The sequence below is a fragment of the Lithobates pipiens genome, unplaced genomic scaffold (assembly GCF_037356315.1).
Source record: "Lithobates pipiens isolate NorthernLeopardFrog02 unplaced genomic scaffold, aLitPip1_a1.2 Scaffold_18, whole genome shotgun sequence".
NCBI lineage: Eukaryota > Metazoa > Chordata > Amphibia > Anura > Ranidae > Lithobates > Lithobates pipiens.
The window spans coordinates 295,818,363-295,837,535 of NW_027507758.1; the positions used below are offsets into that span (position 1 = coordinate 295,818,363).

Consider the following 19,173-nt stretch of genomic DNA (forward strand, 5'->3'; position numbering starts at 1 on the left):
TGAGTTTCTAACTTCATCTTGTTCAGTTAAAGTGATAATAAGCCTTTGGGTTTTTTAAGAACTTTCAGCAACTGATTACTGAGTATGTTTTAGGTATATTTTAATCTATGAATGTAATGTCTCAGTTTAAGCTGGTGCCTTGATCACTGCCTCAGATTTTCTGTTACAAGGTTTTCTCTTGCAGCAGCCTATGGAGCCATCCTTGCATGCAGGGTGTAGAGTTGTGTCTGCCTACATTGTGTCCAACAGTGGTGGCTGGTGGTTCTCTGTTTGGGGGGGTGGAAAACAACCACCCCCCATGGTACCTCAAACCCCCCCCCCGCTGTTTGCCGGTCCTCCAGCCCTTACCCCATTGGCGGCGGGGATCAGGGATTGGCGGGCACACAGCATCGGGGATTGGAGAGTGCACATCGAACAGGGGATCAGGCTGCAGTGGGCATCTGGCAGCTTCTCCTGTGTCCTCTTCTCTTCTGAGATCACAGTGGCTTCCGCCGTGCGTCTCCTCTCCTCCTCCTAGGCATCCAATAAGATCGCCTTTCAGCCAATCGAGAAACAGGTATCAGACCTGTGCTTCCTGATTGTTGGAGAGGCGATTCAGTGTTAGAAAAGAGAATATTCATTTGCTTTCCTAACACACCTGGGTGGGCCCCAAGCGCAATGCTTTGTGCTCGGAGTCCACTCTATTTTGAAGCCTATTAGAGCATATGGCTCTAATCCGGTGCTTCAAAAAAACACCCCCGCCGCTGTATCATGTGCCCAGCGTCCTGAAGGGGGCCATATGCATGAATAAGCGGTGGCTGTGGTGGCTAGGGATAGATTCATGCTAAGCATGAATCTATCCATTAACCATCTAGGGGGTGGCGTGGATAGAAAGGGCAGCGCCCATGGTGTCCAGAAATGAAACACATAGTCTAAGATGACAGGAGCCCCCCCCCCCCCGCTTCTCACTCCTCCTCCCCTCTCCATCCTCAGACTGACTGTAAACTGCACTGTCCAATGTTAAATCTTTCCTGTGAAGACTGGAAGTTCAGGGAAGCAGCACAGAGAAAGCAGAAGTCCACAGCACTAAATGTTGTAAAAGGGAAATGGAGTGGGGAGTTTAACAAATAGTTTACTGGGGATCTTTTTTTTTTTTTGAAGCAATGTGTTAAACTAAAAAAAATCTGAGGGTTTAGCCCCAGTTTACATCGGGCCAATTTGCAGCCTATTGCCGACAATCAGGGCCGCTGATAGGCCAGTACAACTGGCCCTGTTGTACCGGGCCCGGCCAGCAGGGGGGCCCGGGCAAGCTGAGCAGATAAATAATTAATATAAAAAAATCCTCCAGCCATGGCCGATCAGAGTCCGTCTGAATCAACTACCAACCAAATAGCCCCCACCACCCCCTGGTTATTTTTACGTTTTGTTTTTTTTGGTGCAGATAGCTATCCGCAGACTAGGTGGCGGCAGGGGAGGGACTATTTCCTCTATTTCGGGTGCGAAAGAATACCTCTTCATGGGTGGCACTGTCTGCATCAGAATATGGCATTGGTGGCATGGGTGGCACTGTCTGCAGATAGCACATGCGTTATGGCCCATAAGACATGTGCTGCCTGCAGACAGTGCCACCCATGACGCTAATGTCATAATGCATGTGATGCCTGCAGAGACAGTGCCACCCATGCTGCCAAAGGCATTATGACATTGGCGGCATGGGTGGCACTGTCTACAGCACAATATGGCATTGGTGGCATGGGTGGCACTGTCAGCAAGTAGCACATGTGTTATGCCATTAGTGTCACGGCTGGCACTGTTTGCAGCACGTTACGGCATTGGCGGCACTGTCTGCTGGTAGCACATGCATTATGGCCCATAATGCATGTGATACCTGCAGAGACAGTGCCACCCATGCCGCCAATGCCATAATGTGCTACAGACAGTGCCGCCAATGCCGTAATGTTCTGCAGATAGTGCCACTCATGCCGCCAATGCCGTAATGTGCTACAGACAGTGCCACCCATGCCTATCACTTGTAGACAAACCTGCACTTTGTTTCAAGGGGGGGCTGGGGAGGGTCCAGGGGCAGGGCGGGGCTGAAGGAGGGACCAGTAGCGGGGCCAGGGTGGAGCTGATGGGGGCCCCCTCAGGTAGGCTGTACGGGGCCCCATGATTTCTATCAGCGGCCCTGCCGACAATGGCACTGTCCAAATCGAGTGACGCCGAATTTACAGCACAGCACCGATTCCCAAAAGTAGTTCCTGCACTACTATTGGTGACTTCGGGGCAATTTCAATAGACATCTGTGCATGAACCCGCACAGATGTCTCTCAAATTGCCCCGAAGTCGGACTGAAATGTCGGTTTGAAATTCAGCTGAACTCGCACGTTTTCAAACCTGCATTTATTGTGAACCTAGGCTTTATAATACTTTAAGCTTTGAAAATGAACACTATAAACTGATTGGATATCTTGTACAGCTGCTGTAGATTTAGGCTGCTTCAGTCTTAATAAATTCCTCATCAAAAAGAAAAAAGTATAAAAGTCTGTTATGCACTTGGATCACATGCATGATTTAAAAGTGTCAAAGTGTCAAACAGTGGGTGCTATTAATTTTGGAGCTACAGGTAGAGTGGGTCATGTACCAGAAGTAGAAGGGGAAATAAAGAAAAATAGAAGTATTGTAAAAGCAGAAATAGTAGAAAAGAATACAAGCAGCGCTACTCACTTGAATGGATCTTATTTGATGGGGTTATAATTTCTGCCATGGCTGAGAAGCATAGCATCGCTGCCATGGTGTTTTAGCTAAAATAATCTTTGTTTAATCTGGGGGGCAGTGGGGTGCTAGGGGAAGGGTCAGCAGGAGTCAGTGCACCTATCCTAGTTGAATTGATTTACAGGCTTCAGTGCAAAAAAATAAAAATAAATGTGCATTTTTAAATTGTATTTATTATATATATTTTTTTATTTATTTATGAATGTGGGTGTATTTATTTTATTTTTGGAAAAGGTGGATCGTGCCTTTAAATACATAGGCTTCCCTTGGGCAATTCTTGCTAGTGCTAATCTGATATTGCTTCTGTGAAAATGTAATTTGAAAAATCCTGTTGTTTTGTCAACATACAGTACTGTGCAAAAGTTTAAGGCAGGTGTGAAAAAAAATGCTGTAAATTAAGAATTGTTTCAGAAATAGAAGCGTTGATAGTTTATTTTTTATTAATTAACAAAACTGAAAGTAGATGAACATAAGAGAAATACAAATAAAATCAATATTTGGTGTGACGACCCTTTGCTTTCAAAACAGCATCAATTCTGCTAGGTACACTTGCACACAGTTTTTGTAGGAATTTGGCAGGTAGGTTGTCTCAAATCCTTCTGTCTCTTCATGAAATCCCACACAGACTCAATGATATTGAGATCGGGGCTCTGTGGGGGCAAACCATCACTTATAGGACTTGTTCATCATTGCGCTGAAGTTAGTTCTTCAGCGCAATATAAATCATGTATAACAATAATAATGACATTGGCTGTATGTTTGGTATCCTTGTCCTGCTACAGAATAAATGACTGTATTCTACATGAGAGGCAAGGCCGTTGCTAAGTCTACAAAAGATCTGGTGTTAGAGCCCATAGCAGCAAAGTAAAGAAAGTCATACGATTGGGCAGGCATACACATGTATATAATATATACGTGTGTGTGTGCTTGTATATATATATATATATATATATATATATATATATAGCTTGCCACGTCACCTGCCACCAGATGCAGATTATTACATACAGAGAGGCTAGGGTATATAGAAGAGAAGCTAGTGTATACAGAGAAGCTAGTGTATAGAGAGAGGCTAGTGTATACAGAGAGGCTGGGTATACAGAGAGGCTGGTGTATATACAGAGAGGCTGGGTATACAGAGAGGTCGGTGTATATATAGAGAGGCTGGTGTATATACAGAGAGGCTGGTGTATACAGAGAGGCTGGTTATACAGAGAGGCTGGTGTATATACAGAGATGCTGGTGTATACAGAAAGGCTGGTGTATATACAGAGAAGCTGGTGTATATACAGAGAGGCTGGGTATATAGAGAGGCTGGTGTATATACAGAGAGGCTAGGTATACAGATAGGCTGGTGTATATACAGAGAGGCTGGTGTATACAGAGAGGCTGGGTATACAAAGAGGCTGGGTATACAGAGAGGCTGGTGTATATACAGAGAGGCTAGTTATACAGAGAGGCTGGTGTATATACAGATAGGCTGGTGTATATACAGAGAGGCTGGGTATACAGAGAGACTGGTGTATATATACAGAGAAGCTGGTGTATACAGAGAGGCTGGTGTATATACAGAGAGGCTGGTGTATATACAGAGAGGCTAGGTATGCAGAGAGGCTGGTGTATATACAGATATGCTGAGTATACAGAGAGGTTTGGTATTTACAGAGAGGCTGGTGTATATACCGAGAGGCTAGGTATACAGAGAGGCTGGTGTATATACAGAGAGACTGGGTATACAAAGAGGCTGGGTATACAGAGAGAGGCTAGTGTATATACAGAGAGTCTGGTGTATATACAGAGATGCTGGGTATACAGAGAGGCTGGTGTAAATACAGAGAGACTGGTGTATATACAGGGATGCTGGGTATACAGAGAGTCTGGTGTATATACAGAGAGGCTGGTGTATATACAGAGAGTCTGGTGTATATACAGAGAGGCTGGGTATAGAGAGAGTCTGGTGTGTATACAGAGAGGCTGGTGTATATACAGAGAGGAAGTACAGTTTCCCCCCTCCCCCACTCACCTGCTCAGGAGCTCTGTGAGAGAAAGTTCTTCCCGACTCTATGATATGATGAGTGGAGCAGGGGAGGAGACTCACTCTCACACACATACACTGATCTCCTGGCTCTGGCTGTCAGTAAAGCATGGAGTGCAGACTCAGTGAGTGTCGGGCTGTGCGGGAAACACTGTGTCAGGCAGCCCGGGACACATTCACGGTAGGACTAGCTCTGGACTCGGGGCTATGGGCCACTGATGGGAGGTATAGCTTTTTGGTAGTAATTCTTTCATGAAGTCCACTTCTGGCCGGACTTCTGGCTAGACAGCAGCATAGTTGGCAACATTGTAAAAAAAAAATTCGGGACACTTTTATGGCAGTGGGTGGAGTTGTATTATAATTAGGGGCGTGGCATAGGAAAAGGACAAAATATGGATGTGGTTTACGTAAAATAGTGGGCGTGGCTTACATGGGCGTGACTCAAAGGGGTGTGGTTAGAGTCTGAGATGAATGCGGGATGGAGAGGGAAATGGGGGGAGGGATGGAGGGACAGCAGCCCCCGATCCTACACCACAATAGCAATATGTTTTTTCCAGAGTTTGACAATCAGCAGATAAAGATACTCCAAATACCTGGTGTTAGCGCTTCCATCATCCCGGCGCCAGGATTGTTATGGTGTCAGGATGATTGAAGTGCATTATTTATATTATTACATTGTAATATAAAATTAAATCATTCAACTCACCATAATGCAGAATCAGTGGGAGCCAAGAGCATGTCACTAGCCACGTTGCCTGCCACCAGATGCCATCAGGTGCCCCCAGCAGAGTCCCTCCTTACATCAGGTGCCCCATCAGAGCAGCCTTCCTGACATCTGTGTCTCCATCAGCGGAAGCCCTCCTTACATCTGGTGTCCCCATCAGTCCTCCTAACATCTGGTGCCCCTCAGACTGGCCCCTCTGACATCCATACTGGCCCCTCTGACATCCAGACTGGCCCCCGACAACCAGACTGGTCCCTCTAACATCCACACTGGCCCCTCTAACATCCAGACTGCCCCCTCTGACATCCAGACTGGCCCCTCTGACATCCAGACTGCCCCCTCTGACATCCATACTAGCCCCCCTCTGACATCCAGACTGGCCCTTCTGACATCCAGACTGGCCCCTCTGACATCCAGACTGCCCCCTCTGACATCCAGACTGGCCCCTCTGACATCCAGACTGGCCCCTCTGACATCCAGACTGGCCCCTCTGACATCCAGACTGCCCCCTCTGACATCCATACTAGCCCCCCTCTGACATTCAGACTGGCCCCTCTGACATCCAGACTGCCCCCTCCGACATCCATACTAGCCCCCTCTGACATCCAGACTGGCCCCCGACAACCAGACTGGTCCCTCTAACATCCACACTGGCCCCTCTAACATCCAGACTGCCCCCTCTGACATCCAGACTGGCCCCTCTGACATCCAGACTGCCCCCTCTGACATCCATACTAGCCCCCCTCTGACATCCAGACTGGCCCTTCTGACATCCAGACTGGCCCCTCTGACATCCAGACTGCCCCCTCTGACATCCAGACTGGCCCCTCTGACATCCAGACTGGCCCCTCTGACATCCAGACTGCCCCCTCTGACATCCATACTAGCCCCCCTCTGACATTCAGACTGGCCCCTCTGACATCCAGACTGCCCCCTCCGACATCCATACTAGCCCCCTCTGACATCCAGACTCGCCCCCAACATCCATACTAGCCCGCCTCTGACATCCAGACTGCCCCCTCTGACATCCAGACTGCCCTCGACATCCAGACTGCCCCCCGACATCCATACTAGCCCCCCCGACATCCAAACTGGCCCCCGACATCCAGACTCTGCACTTCACAGACACTGGCAGCGGGGGTGGGCAGCGCCACAGCATCTCTATTGTAGACCAGCTTCTGGTCTTCTTTAAAATGGCGGCCGGTGGCCATTGCCTCTAGCGGCCGGCGGCGAAAAACCAGGACATACCGAATTTCCCGGGACATTTCCCGGGACAAAATTAAATCGGGACAAGGGTCCTAATCCCGGGAATGTCCCGGGAAATTCGGGACAGTTGGCAACTATGCAGAAGATGGATGTACCTGTCCTGGATCCCACTGGTTTCCACCAGTTCTGCGTTAATGGCACTGCTGGACATCTTCCAGTGCTGAAGGAAAGTAAGCATGATGTGTCTTGCATCTGCTGCATTAAGTTTCCTTTGCCATCCACTGCATCTACGGAACTCAACATTGCACATTTCTTTGTGTTTCATCAAAAGAGCATAAACAGCTTGAACAGCATATCTCGCCTTGCTGATGAAGTATAACTACCTTGTGTCTTGTTGCTGTGCTTATTCTTGCCATGGTGTATGGCAGGGGTCCTTTAAACTATGGCCCGTCTAGGTCATTTACCTGGTCGCAGGGGGTTTGTCCAAGTGAGCCACGGTGGATGATTTGATCCCAGTCACTACAGGCATACCCCACTTTTAAGTACACAATGGGGGTTATTTACTAAAGCTGGAAAGTGCAAAATCAGGCTCACTTCTGCATAGAAACCAATGAGCTTCTGACCCCAGCTTGTTTAACCACTTGCCGACCGCCGCACGACGATATACGTCGGCAGAATGGCACGGGCAGGCATATGGGCGTATATATAAGTCCCTGCCTGCCCGCGGGTGGGGGGCCCGATCGGGCCCCCCCCTGGTGCCTGCGGCGGTCGGCATTCCTTCGAGAGCGATCCGGGATGAGGGGGCGGCCATTCATTCATGGCCACCCCCTCGCGATCGCTCTCGACGAATGGAAATCCCCGGTGACATCACTTCCTCTCCTGTAATGTAAACACAGGAGAGGAAGTGATGTATTCTCTCCTCCGTGTCGGTATTTTTCGTTCCGACACGGAGGAGAGCGGATCGGTGAGTTGCACCAACACTCTACACACACAGTAGAACATGCCAGGCACACTCACACCCCCCCTTTACCCCCCGATCACCCCCCCAATTACCCCTGCCCCCCAGTCACAGTGACACCAATGTCATTTTTTTTTTTTTTTTTTTTGCATTGGTGTCATTTGTGACTGTAATAACTGTTAGGGCAGTTAGAGTTAGCCCCCTTTAGTTCTAATGTGCCCCCCTAACCCCCCCCAATAAAGGTTTAACCCCGTGATCACCCCCCGTCGCCAGTGTCACTAAGGCTGGGTTCACATTGCAGCGGTTTATGAGAACGAATGTGATTCGCACCGCACTGCAGTGCAAATCACATCCGATCTCTGTGCGATTCGAGTTCAGCCATTCGCCGCATCCGCCGCACCCGCCACACCCGCCGCACCCGCCGCAAATTCGCACGGGACCCTTTTTTTGGTCCGCAGCAGAATCGGATCGCATGGGTGTTCACACCATGCGATCCGAGTTTGCAGATCGCACTGCGATATGCGAACTGATCTGGGGGTGTCAGTAACATTTCACTGACACTCCCAGCAGTTCGCATAGGGCAGTGTGAACTGCCGCCGGGAGGCATGCGATGCGGGAACCCGCCGCGGATTCGCGGCGTTTCCGCATCGCTCCAGTGTGAACCCAGCCTAATAAGCGATCATTTTTCTGATCGCCGTATTAGTGTCACAGGTGACGCTAGTTAGGCAGGTAGGTATTTAGGTTCGCCGCAGCTTTTTATAGCGCCAGGGACCCCCATATACTACCGCATAAAGCCCCCTGATTGCCCCCTAGTTAACCCTTTCACCTGTGATCACCATATAACTGTTACAGGTGACGCTGGTTGGTTAGTTATTTTTTTATAGTTTCAGGGCACCCGCCATTTATTACCTAATAAAGGTTTAACCCCCTGATCACCCGGCGGGTGTCATTTGTGACTAATAACTGTTAGGGCAGTTAGGGTTAGCCCCCTTTAGTTCTAAGGTACCCCCCTAACCCCCCCAATAAAGGTTTAACCCCGTGATCACCCCCCGTCGCCAGTGTCACTAAGGCTGGGTTCACATTGCAGCGGTTTGAGAACGGATGTGATTCGCACCGCACTGCAGTGCAAATCACATCCGATCTCTGTGCGATTCGAGTTCAGCCATTCGCCGCACCCGCCGCACCCGCCGCAAATTCGCACGGGACCCTTTTTTTGGCCCGCAGCAGAATCGGATCGCATGGGTGTTCACACCATGCGATCCGAGTTTGCAGATCGCACTGCGATATGCGAACTGATCTGGGGGTGTCAGTAACATTTCACTGACACTCCCAGCAGTTCGCATAGGGCAGTGTGAACTGCCGCCGGGAGGCATGCGATGCGGGAACCCGCCGCGCATTCGTGGCGTTCCCGCATCGCTCCAGTGTGAACCCAGCCTAATAAGCGATCGTTTTTCTGATCGCTGTATTAGTGTCACAGGTGACGCTAGTTAGGCAGGTAGGTATTTAGGTTCGCCGCAGCTTTTTATAGCGCCAGGGACCCCCATATACTACCGCATAAAGCCCCCTGATTGCCCCCTAGTTAACCCTTTCACCAGTGATCACCATATAACTGTTACAGGTGACGCTGGTTGGTTAGTTATTTTTTTATAGTTTCAGGGCACCCGCCATTTATTACCTAGTCTCACTAGTGTACCCCTAAATTTAGGGGTGTCTACTTTCCAAAATGGGGTCATTTGGGGGGGGTTTGTGCCATCTTGGCATTTTATGGCCTTCAAAACTGTAACGCCCTTAGAAAGCCTGAAGGCGGTGCTTGGTTTTCGGGGCCCCGTACGCGGCTAGGCTCCCAAAAAGTCCCACATATGTGGTATCCCCGTACTCAGGAGAAGCAGCAGAATTTATTTTGGGGTGTCATTTCACATATGCCCATGGCATGCGTGAGCAATATATCATTTAGTGACAACTTTGTGAAAAAAAAAAAAAAAAAAAAAAAGTTTGTAATTTTCCCGCAACTTGTGGCAAAATATAAAATATTCCATGAACTCAACATGCCTCTCAGCAAATAGCTTGGGGTGTCTACTTTCTAAAATGGGGTCATTTGTGGGGGTTTTGTGCCATCTTGGCATTTTATGGCCTTCAAAACTGTAATAGGTAGTGAGAAGTGAACTCAAAAATTTACGCCCTTAGAAAGCCTGAAGGCGGTGCTTGGTTTTCGGGGCCCCGTACGCGGCTAGGCTCCCAAAAAGTCCCACGTATGTGGTATCCCCGTACTCAGGAGAAGCAGCAGAATTTATTTTGGGGTGTCATTTCACATATGCCCATGGCATGTGTGAGCAATATATCATTTAGTGACAACTTTGTGAAAAAAAAAAAAAAAAAAAAAAAGTTTGTAATTTTCCCGCAACTTGTGGCAAAATATAAAATATTCCATGAACTCAACATGCCTCTCAGCAAATAGCTTGGGGTGTCTACTTTCTAAAATGGGGTCATTTGTGGGGGTTTTGTGCCATCTTGGCATTTTATGGCCTTCAAAACTGTAATAGGTAGTGAGAAGTGAACTCAAAAATTTACGCCCTTAGAAAGCCTGAAGGCGGTGCTTGGTTTTCGGGGCCCCGTACGCGGCTAGGCTCCCAAAAAGTCCCACATATGTGGTATCCCCGTACTCAGGAGAAGCAGCAGAATTTATTTTGGGGAGTCATTTCACATACGCCCATAGCATGTGTGAGCAATATATCATTTAGTGACAACTTTGTGTAAAAAAAAAAAAATAATTTTTTTTTTGTCATTATTCAATCGCTTGAGGCAAAAAAATAAAATATTCAATGGGCTCAACATGCCTCTTATCAATTTCCTTAGGGGGTCTACTTTCCAAAATGGGGTCATTTGGGGGGGTTTTGTACTGCCCTGCCATTTTAGCACCTCAAGAAATGAGATAGGCAGTCGTAAACTAAAAGCTGCGTAAATTCCAGAAAACGTACCTTAGTTTGTAGATGTGACAACTTTTGCGCAAACCAATAAATATACAATTATTGACTTTTTTTTTACCAAAGACATGTGGCTGAATACATTTTGGCCTAAATGTATGACTAAAATTGAGTTTATTGGATTTTTCTAATAACAAAAAGTAGAAAATATCATTTTTTTTCAAAATTTGCGGTCTTTTTACGTTTATATCGCAAAAAATAAAAATCGCAGAGGCAATCAAATACCATCAAAAGAAAGCTCTATTTGTGGGAAGAAAAGGACGCAAATTTTGTTTGGGTACAACATTGCATGACCGCGCAATTACCAGTTAAAGCAGCGCAGTGCCAAAGTGTAAAAAGACCTCTGGTCATTTACCAGCAAAATGGTCCGGTCTGAAAGTGGTTAATTAAGCTTTGGTAATAAAACCTGGAATCACATTGGTTTCTATGCAGAAGTGAGCCTGACTTTGCACTTTCCAGCTTTAGTAAATTAACCTCATTGTGTACTTAAAAAATGGTGGGGTATGCCTGTACTTCCTGGCCAGTTTGTTGATCCGGCCGCTGATATCTTGGCCATCTCCTGGGCTCTCTGAGCTGCATCCACCCCCCGGGTCACACTCATCAGCTTCATCTTGTCCCTGAAATGTCTGGGGCTGGTCAGCTGGCCTGCCCCATGGATCTAGCTGATGTTTTCCCCATCCTCACAGCCAGCCCTCATCTTGGCTCCTCTGCTGCATTGATGTGCACAGGTGGGGCTGCATTGATATGCACTGGAGAGGCTTCATTGATGTGCACAGGTGTGGCTGCATTGATTGTCCCTGGATAGGCTGCATTGATGGGCACTGGAGAGGCTGCACTGATGTGCACAGATGTGGCTTCATTGATGTGCACAAGTGTGGCTGCCTTGATGTGCACAGGTGAGGCTGCAATAATGTGCAGAGGTGTGGCTCCATTGATGTGCACTTATCAGGCTGCATTGATGTGCACAGGTGTGGCTTCATTGATGTGTACAGGTGTGGCTGCATTGGTGGAAAATGGAGAGGCTGCATTGGTGAGCACTAGAGAGGCTGCATTGATGGGCACTGGAGAGGCTGCATAGGTTGGCACCTGAGAGGCTGCATTGATGTGCACAGGTGTGGCTGCATTGGTGTGCACAGGTGTAGCTGCATTGGTGTGCACAGGTGTGGTTGCATTAATGTGCCCTGGAGAGGGTGCATTGATGGGCACTGGAGAGGCTGCATTGATAGGCACTGTAAACGCTGCATTGATGGGCACTGGAGAGGCAGCATTGATGTGCACAGGTGTGGCTGCATTGATGTGCACAGGTGTGGCTGAATTTATATGTACAGGTGTCACTGCATTGATGGGCACTGGAGAGGCTGCATTGATGTGCATAGGTGTGGCTGCATTTATGTGCATTGGTGAGGCTGCATAACTGGGCACCGGAGAGGCTGCACTGATGTACAGGTGTGGCTGCATTGATGTGAACAGGTATGGCTGCATTAATAGGCACTGGAAAGGCTGCATTGATGTGAACAGGTTGGCTGCATCGATGGGCACTGGAGAAGTGGACTGGCCTTCAGCTTTCTGCTTCCTGTTCCTATGCTTGCTGTTATTTCTGATCATCTGTTACCGACCTGGCCTGCCCTTGGATACCTCTTGTCTCGCTTCCATCTCTGACCTCGGATTGCTCACAGATCTTCTCTTGATTCCTGTCCTGTGTATGACCCCAGCTTGCCTAACCACAGTTCTGATATCTGATCTGCTGACCACTGGCTTCCCGACTTCTGCTACCATCCCCTACTATGCCTTCTGCTGTGCCCCATCTGCTGTGATCCACCTTGGTGCCTATCTGCTGGTCCCATCCTGCAGTACCTATCTACAGTACTCACCTACTGCCCCAGCCTGCAGTACTTACCTACTCTATCCAGCCAGCTGCACTTACCATTGCAACCTGTTTCCCGCTGTGCAGTCTGCACCACCTTCAGCTCCCCTGGGTTCTACTGCACACCTCATCTGGTATCCACCCACAGAGAAATCTCCACACTGCCATCACTCATCTGTGGCACAGCTGGCAATCCATGATTCTTTGGGCTTCATGTACCCTGTTATCACCTTCAGGGGCACGAGCACTCAGCTGCAAGAAGAGTCCTCTCAGCAATTTGGATCAAGGACCAGGTACATGACAGGCCATTATTCCTCACCCAGTTTTAAGCCTCCTACACAGCTGTTTCTGTTTCAGTTAATGACTGTGTTTCAACTTGCATATGAAATTGATGATCATTAGCAGCTGCTTGTCATAATTGGTTAGTCATACACCTGGCTCTAATCCTACAAAATCTCTGATTTTTAGTGTACAAAGTGTGCAAGTGTTGCTTTTTTGAAGCCAAAGGGTAGTCGCACCAAATATTGATTTGATTTCGATTTTTTTATTCTGTTTGTTCACTTTGCATTTTGTAAACGAAAAAAATAAACAATTGAAATATATATTTTTTAAAGCATTGTTACTTTACATTTTCTCACAAGGCTTCCTGAAACTTTTGCACAGTACTGTATATATATATATATATATATATATATATATATATATATATATATATATATATATATATATGAATCTATTCTTTTATTTTGTATTCTGTGCCTTTTTATCTATTCTATTTTTTAAATTATTTTCCTTTAGATTTTAATTTGAATCTAAAAGTATTTTAATTTGATTTAAAACTATTCAAATTCGATTTAAAAACAATTCAAATTTTGACTCCTTATTTTGGATTTGTTTACATTCATTACTATTGTATTTGGGAAATTTCGGATACATCTGAAGATTCAGAATAACAAAAGATTAGTCCGAATTTCAATTAGGAATGTCTAGTACCCACTGGATCCTGCCGTAATGGTGAAGCTGTCTCCCCAAATGCAATATCTCCACACTCAATGCTACTTCCGATGTGCTTATAAATATCCATGTGCAGGACCCGCCCCTTAAGCCAACGCCGGTGACAATGAAATGTAATGAATCCCATAATCACTATTATATTTTGTATTGCCACACTCATTGCTCTTTTTATTTTGGTGCTGGGTCTTGTCTTAACATATATTTGGTTATCAACTTGTTCTACACCTTAGTATTTCCATATTGAAATTATATTATCAGCTTTTTGTCCTGGGATTTTTGTAGGTCAAGCCGTTTTCTTCTTTTACTGGCGGTGATAATGAGAGATTCCTCTATTGTGATATGCTGGGAGTGAGTACCGAGATGGCTATGTGTACTTTCATTGTATTTGTTTTCTTGTATTTATTATGTATATGTTTTAACATTCGTCATGCTCTTTATTACCAGCACATCAAGTTCTCCTGATGAAGATACAATGGCGAAATGTGCATAAATTATATATCAGCCTTATCCCACTTATTTTGGAATGGTTCTATGATATATTTGTTTTGTGACATATTTTATTGTGAAATGATGTGTAAAGTGGGTTCAGGGTGGTATTGTGTCTGGCATTTGATATACCTACTTTGTTTTCAACTACATGGGGCTACAATCATGTTCCCTGTTTTTTTACAGTTATGTGTAATAATAAAAAATAGTTTTGAATAATTTATTACTGTTTTATGTTTATTCCTGAGATACTTAGCCCTGTAAAGTCCCATTTCCTATTTTGAAGTTTTTACATGACTTCATAGGGATGTGGAGCTTTGTCTGCCCACTGGTTCCCTCATTTTTAGAAACATAACATGATATAAGTCCACATCTGAATGATCACATTTGAGATGGGAAGAGGAAAAGCTAAAGCCCACAAGGAGTGATTAGCGTGGACATTTGAAAGAATGGTGAAAAAAATCTGCATATCATTTCCAGATACAATATGACTCCAATAGTGGTAAAAAAAAGGGTTTAAAAGAGTGTCTACAGGTAAATGGGGGAAGGGTCAAGTCCATTTGTTGAGACGAGTTGCTTTGGAGGGGTTGACGGTGATGGACATACAAACTGGAAATATTTTTTGTCTGCGTTAGGCAAGTTTAAAGGAGTGTCCAACTAGTTTTTCCAGTTATTTTGAGAGAGTTTTTTTTTTAACAATGTAAGTAAAGTAGGATTTTTACTTTAAAAAGAGTAAAGGATTGTTAGATAAACAAGGCAATTTTTCCAGCATACTGTTAGAAAGAAATGGTTATTTATTAGTGCCATTTCTTTAACAGTTTGATATAACAAAGACCCTCATGATGGCAGTGTTTTAGAGTGTGTAATCCAGTGGATTCTGGAAAGTTGAGTCACATTAGGATGAAGATGAAGTGTGATGGTTTAGCAAACAACGTAAAGTTTATGCCAAGCAAGTTAAGTGGTATATAAGAAAAAATTCATGTTCATCTCCGGTGGCAAGAGCTCCATGTGAATATGGAGAGCATATAATAAATGTAGGCGAGGTAGCATCTTTTGGTAAAGACTAGTGTCAGTATATAATGAAGTGCCATGTATACAGTCTGCTAGATATCTGGAAAGAGAGACCAAATTATACCTTTCAAGATCAGGTAGATTAAGTCCTCCATTACTAGAGGGCTGCTGTAAAGTGAGCAGATTTTATAGTTGCTCTCCTACTGTCCCATTGAGCTCCACTTTATAAATACACTTGAGATCTGAATGTTTTAGAAGAATAGGGAGAACCTGTTCAGTAAAGAAAAGTCTTGAAAAGACCAATATTTTAATTAAGCTGACCCTACCCATATAGGAATTGTTGAAATGGGACCAGCTAGTAAAAAAAGTCTTTGAGGGAACGCAGTAGAGAAGAGAAATTAGCCTCAAAAAACTAAATGGTATTTCCTTAAGGATTGAGATATGTGATTTTTGTCTCTACAACATATGAAGGGTTATTGATCACTCCAAGGTAGCATAGTAATGGAGTGACTTTATTGTTTTTCTTCGATACCTGGAGACATAGACAGTTGAATCATTTTGTGAACTCTCCTTTGAGAGAGATTGGGCCTGGAAACTCGTTGACCCCTTCTGAGTCTTTATGGCTCACGTTACCAGTATTAAAAAAGCTGCTTTTGATTACACATATTGGGGCTGATTTACTAAAACTGGGGAGTGCAAAATCTGGTGCAGCGTTACATAGAAACCAATCAGCATCCATGTTTTTTTGTCAAAGCTTAATTGAACAAGCTAAAGTTAGAAGCTGGTTGGCTACCATGCACAGCTGCATCAGATTTGGCACTTTCCAGTTTTAGAAAATCAACCTCTTTAAGCCTGCGGTCACATCGAGTACGATTTTAAGAAGTGTGATTTTAAGTCTGTCTTCAACACTACTTCAGCACTACTTCTGCGAGATTTGTAACTATTTGATATAACTTCGGTGCTACTTCAATAAGAGGGGATGACCATGTCACATTGAGGAACAGTGATGTTATGAAAAAAAGTTTAACTAGCAAAGGGTTCATATTTAACTTCTTTCAGGCTCAAGTAGCGCTAATATAGACACAGGTACGATTTGCAGCATGATTTACATTATAGTCTATGGCAGTGAAATCGTGCTGAAGTCCTGAAAAAAGTAGTACACAAACTACTTCTCAAATCGTACTACATGAAATTGTATCTATTAAGACACTGCCATAGAAACACATTAGATGCTACTTCAGGCACGATTTCTAAATCGCATGTTGTATCTGAAGTGTGACTGAGGGCTAAGTCTAACAGAGAACATTAATGAATTTGTACCAAAGAACACAGGTCTCTGATATACCCCTCCTAAGAGTATTCAATGGTTAATTTTTTTTTTAGTTTTTTGCTTATGTACTGTAACTCAGCTCTCAAAAAGTCCACTCGCCTGCTTGCATTTTGCGAGTGGATTTTGAGGGCTGGCGAGCTATTGGCTGCCTGGGAGCAGGGGGACGGGCAAGCACTGCCGGTGTTCTGCCGAGAAAGGTCCCCCCGGCGGATAATGGCCCCCCTGTACTGCGCAGGCGCAGCACTTGCACAGTACGAACTACAACAGAGCCGCCGATAATAGCTGAAGCTGAACACCTGTGAGTCAGCTGTACACGGCACGGGCACCTGCATTCCAACACTTTTGCAAGACACCACTTTGTAACAGGGCCCCCCGTGGGCTTGCTTTGCTCGCTACGCTTCGCTCACCACGGTTTGCTTTCCATGCTTCGGGCACGGCCTCGCTCGGCATATTTATAATCTAACTCTATGTCCACTTGGATGGTGGGGCTTGAACCTGGACTCAGGGCAGAATGCAGTATTAAGTGCCTAGGTGCTGTGTAGAGCTGACGATCAGCTGTTCATCTTCAGAGATTTTCAGTGGCTCTGTAGTCTTTAGTACTGCGCAAGCGATGGGCCTGCACAGTACAGGGGAATCATTAGCCACTGGGGGACCTTTTTCGGCAGGACACCGACAGCCTGGGTTGAATTGGAGTCCTTCCTCCCATTCAACCCATTCCTTGAATGGGAGTCCAGCGATCAGGGAGGGGAAGAGAAAGGAGAGGCGCCCGGATGATCGGAGCGCAGGGAACACAGCTATAACAGCTTTCATTTCCCATTACTGTTTTCCCCGCTGCTCCCTGTCACATATAGCCCCTCCGCCTGGTCCTGGGACTTTGATAGACAGACCAGCCATCCAATCCCAGGAGGGGCGATCTGTCAATAAAAGTTCCCCAGACAGGAGGTGGGGCTATATGTGACGTTGAGCGGCGGGAACACAGCAATTGAAATGAAAGTTGTTATCGCTATGTTCCCTCATCTGGATGGCTCTCCTGTTCTTCTCCTACCCTGCACAGGTAGGCTGCATGGTGGACTGAGGCTGCATGAAGGACACAGGCTGCGTGAGGCTGCATGGTGGGCACAGGCTGCATGAGGCTGCATGGTGGACACAGGCTGCATGGTAGGCACAGGCTGCATGAGGCTGCATGGTGGACACAGGCTGCATGAGGCTGCATGGTGGACACAGGCTGCATGGTGGGCAAAGGCTGCATGGGGGGCACAGGCTGAATGAGGGACACAGGCTGCATTAGGCAAACAGAAGAAAAACAGCGCCAACCTAAGTGCAGTATTTTAGATCACAGGTGTTTATTTGTAAAGTAGTACACTCACTCTCTATCGGAATGTTTCAGGCACATCACGTTTTACGTGTAAGAACGGGTTCTGGGGGACATCACAGGGCTCCCGGGGAGAAGCGGTTCCTCTTTCAGCTGTTTCTTTCGTCCGGTGGCGCCCGGTGTCGCAGCGTCAGGGAGGTCGCTGGGAACCACCGGCGCCACCGGACAAAAGAAACAGCTGAAAGAGGAACCGCTTCTCCCCGGGAGCCCTGTGATGTCCCCCAGAACCTTTTCTTACACGTAAAACGTGATGTGCCTGAAACATTCCGATAGAGAGTGAGTGTACTACTTTACAAATAAACACCTGTGATCTAAAATACTGCACTTAGGTTGGCGCTGTTTTTCTTCTGTTTGTATATCTTTTAAAGGTGCCTTCTACCCTTGAACATGCTGCCTACCTGCTTGTGCTAAGAAATCCTCCTTTTCCTATGGCTATCCTTATACAGTGGTGTGAAAAAGTGTTTGCCCCCTTCCTCATTTCCTGTTCCTTTGCATGTTTGTCACACTTAAGTGTTTCGGATCATCAAACCAATTTAAACAATAGTCAAGGACAACACAAGTAAACACAAAATGCAATTTGTAAATGAAGGTGTTTATTATTAACCACTTGCCGACCGCCTAACGCCGATGTACGTCGGCAGAATGGCACGGGCAGGCATAAGCACGTACATGTACGTGATTTGCCTCCCGCGGGTCGGGGGCCCGATCGGGCCCCCGCCCGGTGCCTGCGGCGGTCGGTTTTCGTTCGGGAGCGATCCCGGACGAGGGGACGGCCATTCATTCATGGCCACCCCCTCGCGATCGCTCCCGACGAATAGAAATCCCCGGTGACATCACTTCCTCTCCTGTAATGTAAACACAGGAGAGGAAGTGATGTATTCTCTCCTCCGTGTCGGTATTTTTCGTTCCGACACGGAGGAGAGCGGATCAGTGAGTTGCACCAACACATCCCACACACAGTAGAACATGCCAGGCACACTCACACCCCCCCTTTACCCCCCGATCACCCCCCCAATTACCCCTGCCCCCCAGTCACAGTGACACCAATGTCATTTTTTTTTTTTTTTTTTTTTTTTTTTGCATTGGTGTCATTTGTGACTGTAATAACTGTTAGGGCAGTTAGAGTTAGCCCCCTTTAGTTCTAATGTACCCCCCTAACCCCCCCAATAAAGGTTTAACCCCGTGATCACCCCCCGTCGCCAGTGTCACTAAGGCTGGGTTCACATTGCAGCGGTTTATGAGAACGAATGTGATTCGCACCGCACTGCAGTGCAAATCACATCCGATCTCTGTGCGATTCGAGTTCAGCCATTCGCCGCACCCGCCGCACCCGCCACACCCGCCGCACCCGCCGCAAATTCGCACGGGACCCTTTTTTTGGCCCGCAGCAGAATCGGATCGCATGGGTGTTCACACCATGCGATCCGAGTTTGCAGATCGC

The 19,173-nt window shown here is 46.4% G+C and overlaps 1 long non-coding RNA gene across 1 annotated transcript in view; it reads left to right on the forward strand.

Annotated features, from left to right (window-relative positions):
* LOC143987950 (uncharacterized) overlaps positions 1-14,188 on the forward strand; it is an 18,962-nt gene extending 4,774 nt beyond the window's left edge. The window contains exons 2-3 of the long non-coding RNA XR_013276721.1: positions 13,816-13,881; positions 13,978-14,188. This is a non-coding gene — a long non-coding RNA (uncharacterized LOC143987950). The remainder of the gene's footprint in view (positions 1-13,815; positions 13,882-13,977) is intronic.
* Positions 14,189-19,173: the final 4,985 nt, after the last annotated feature.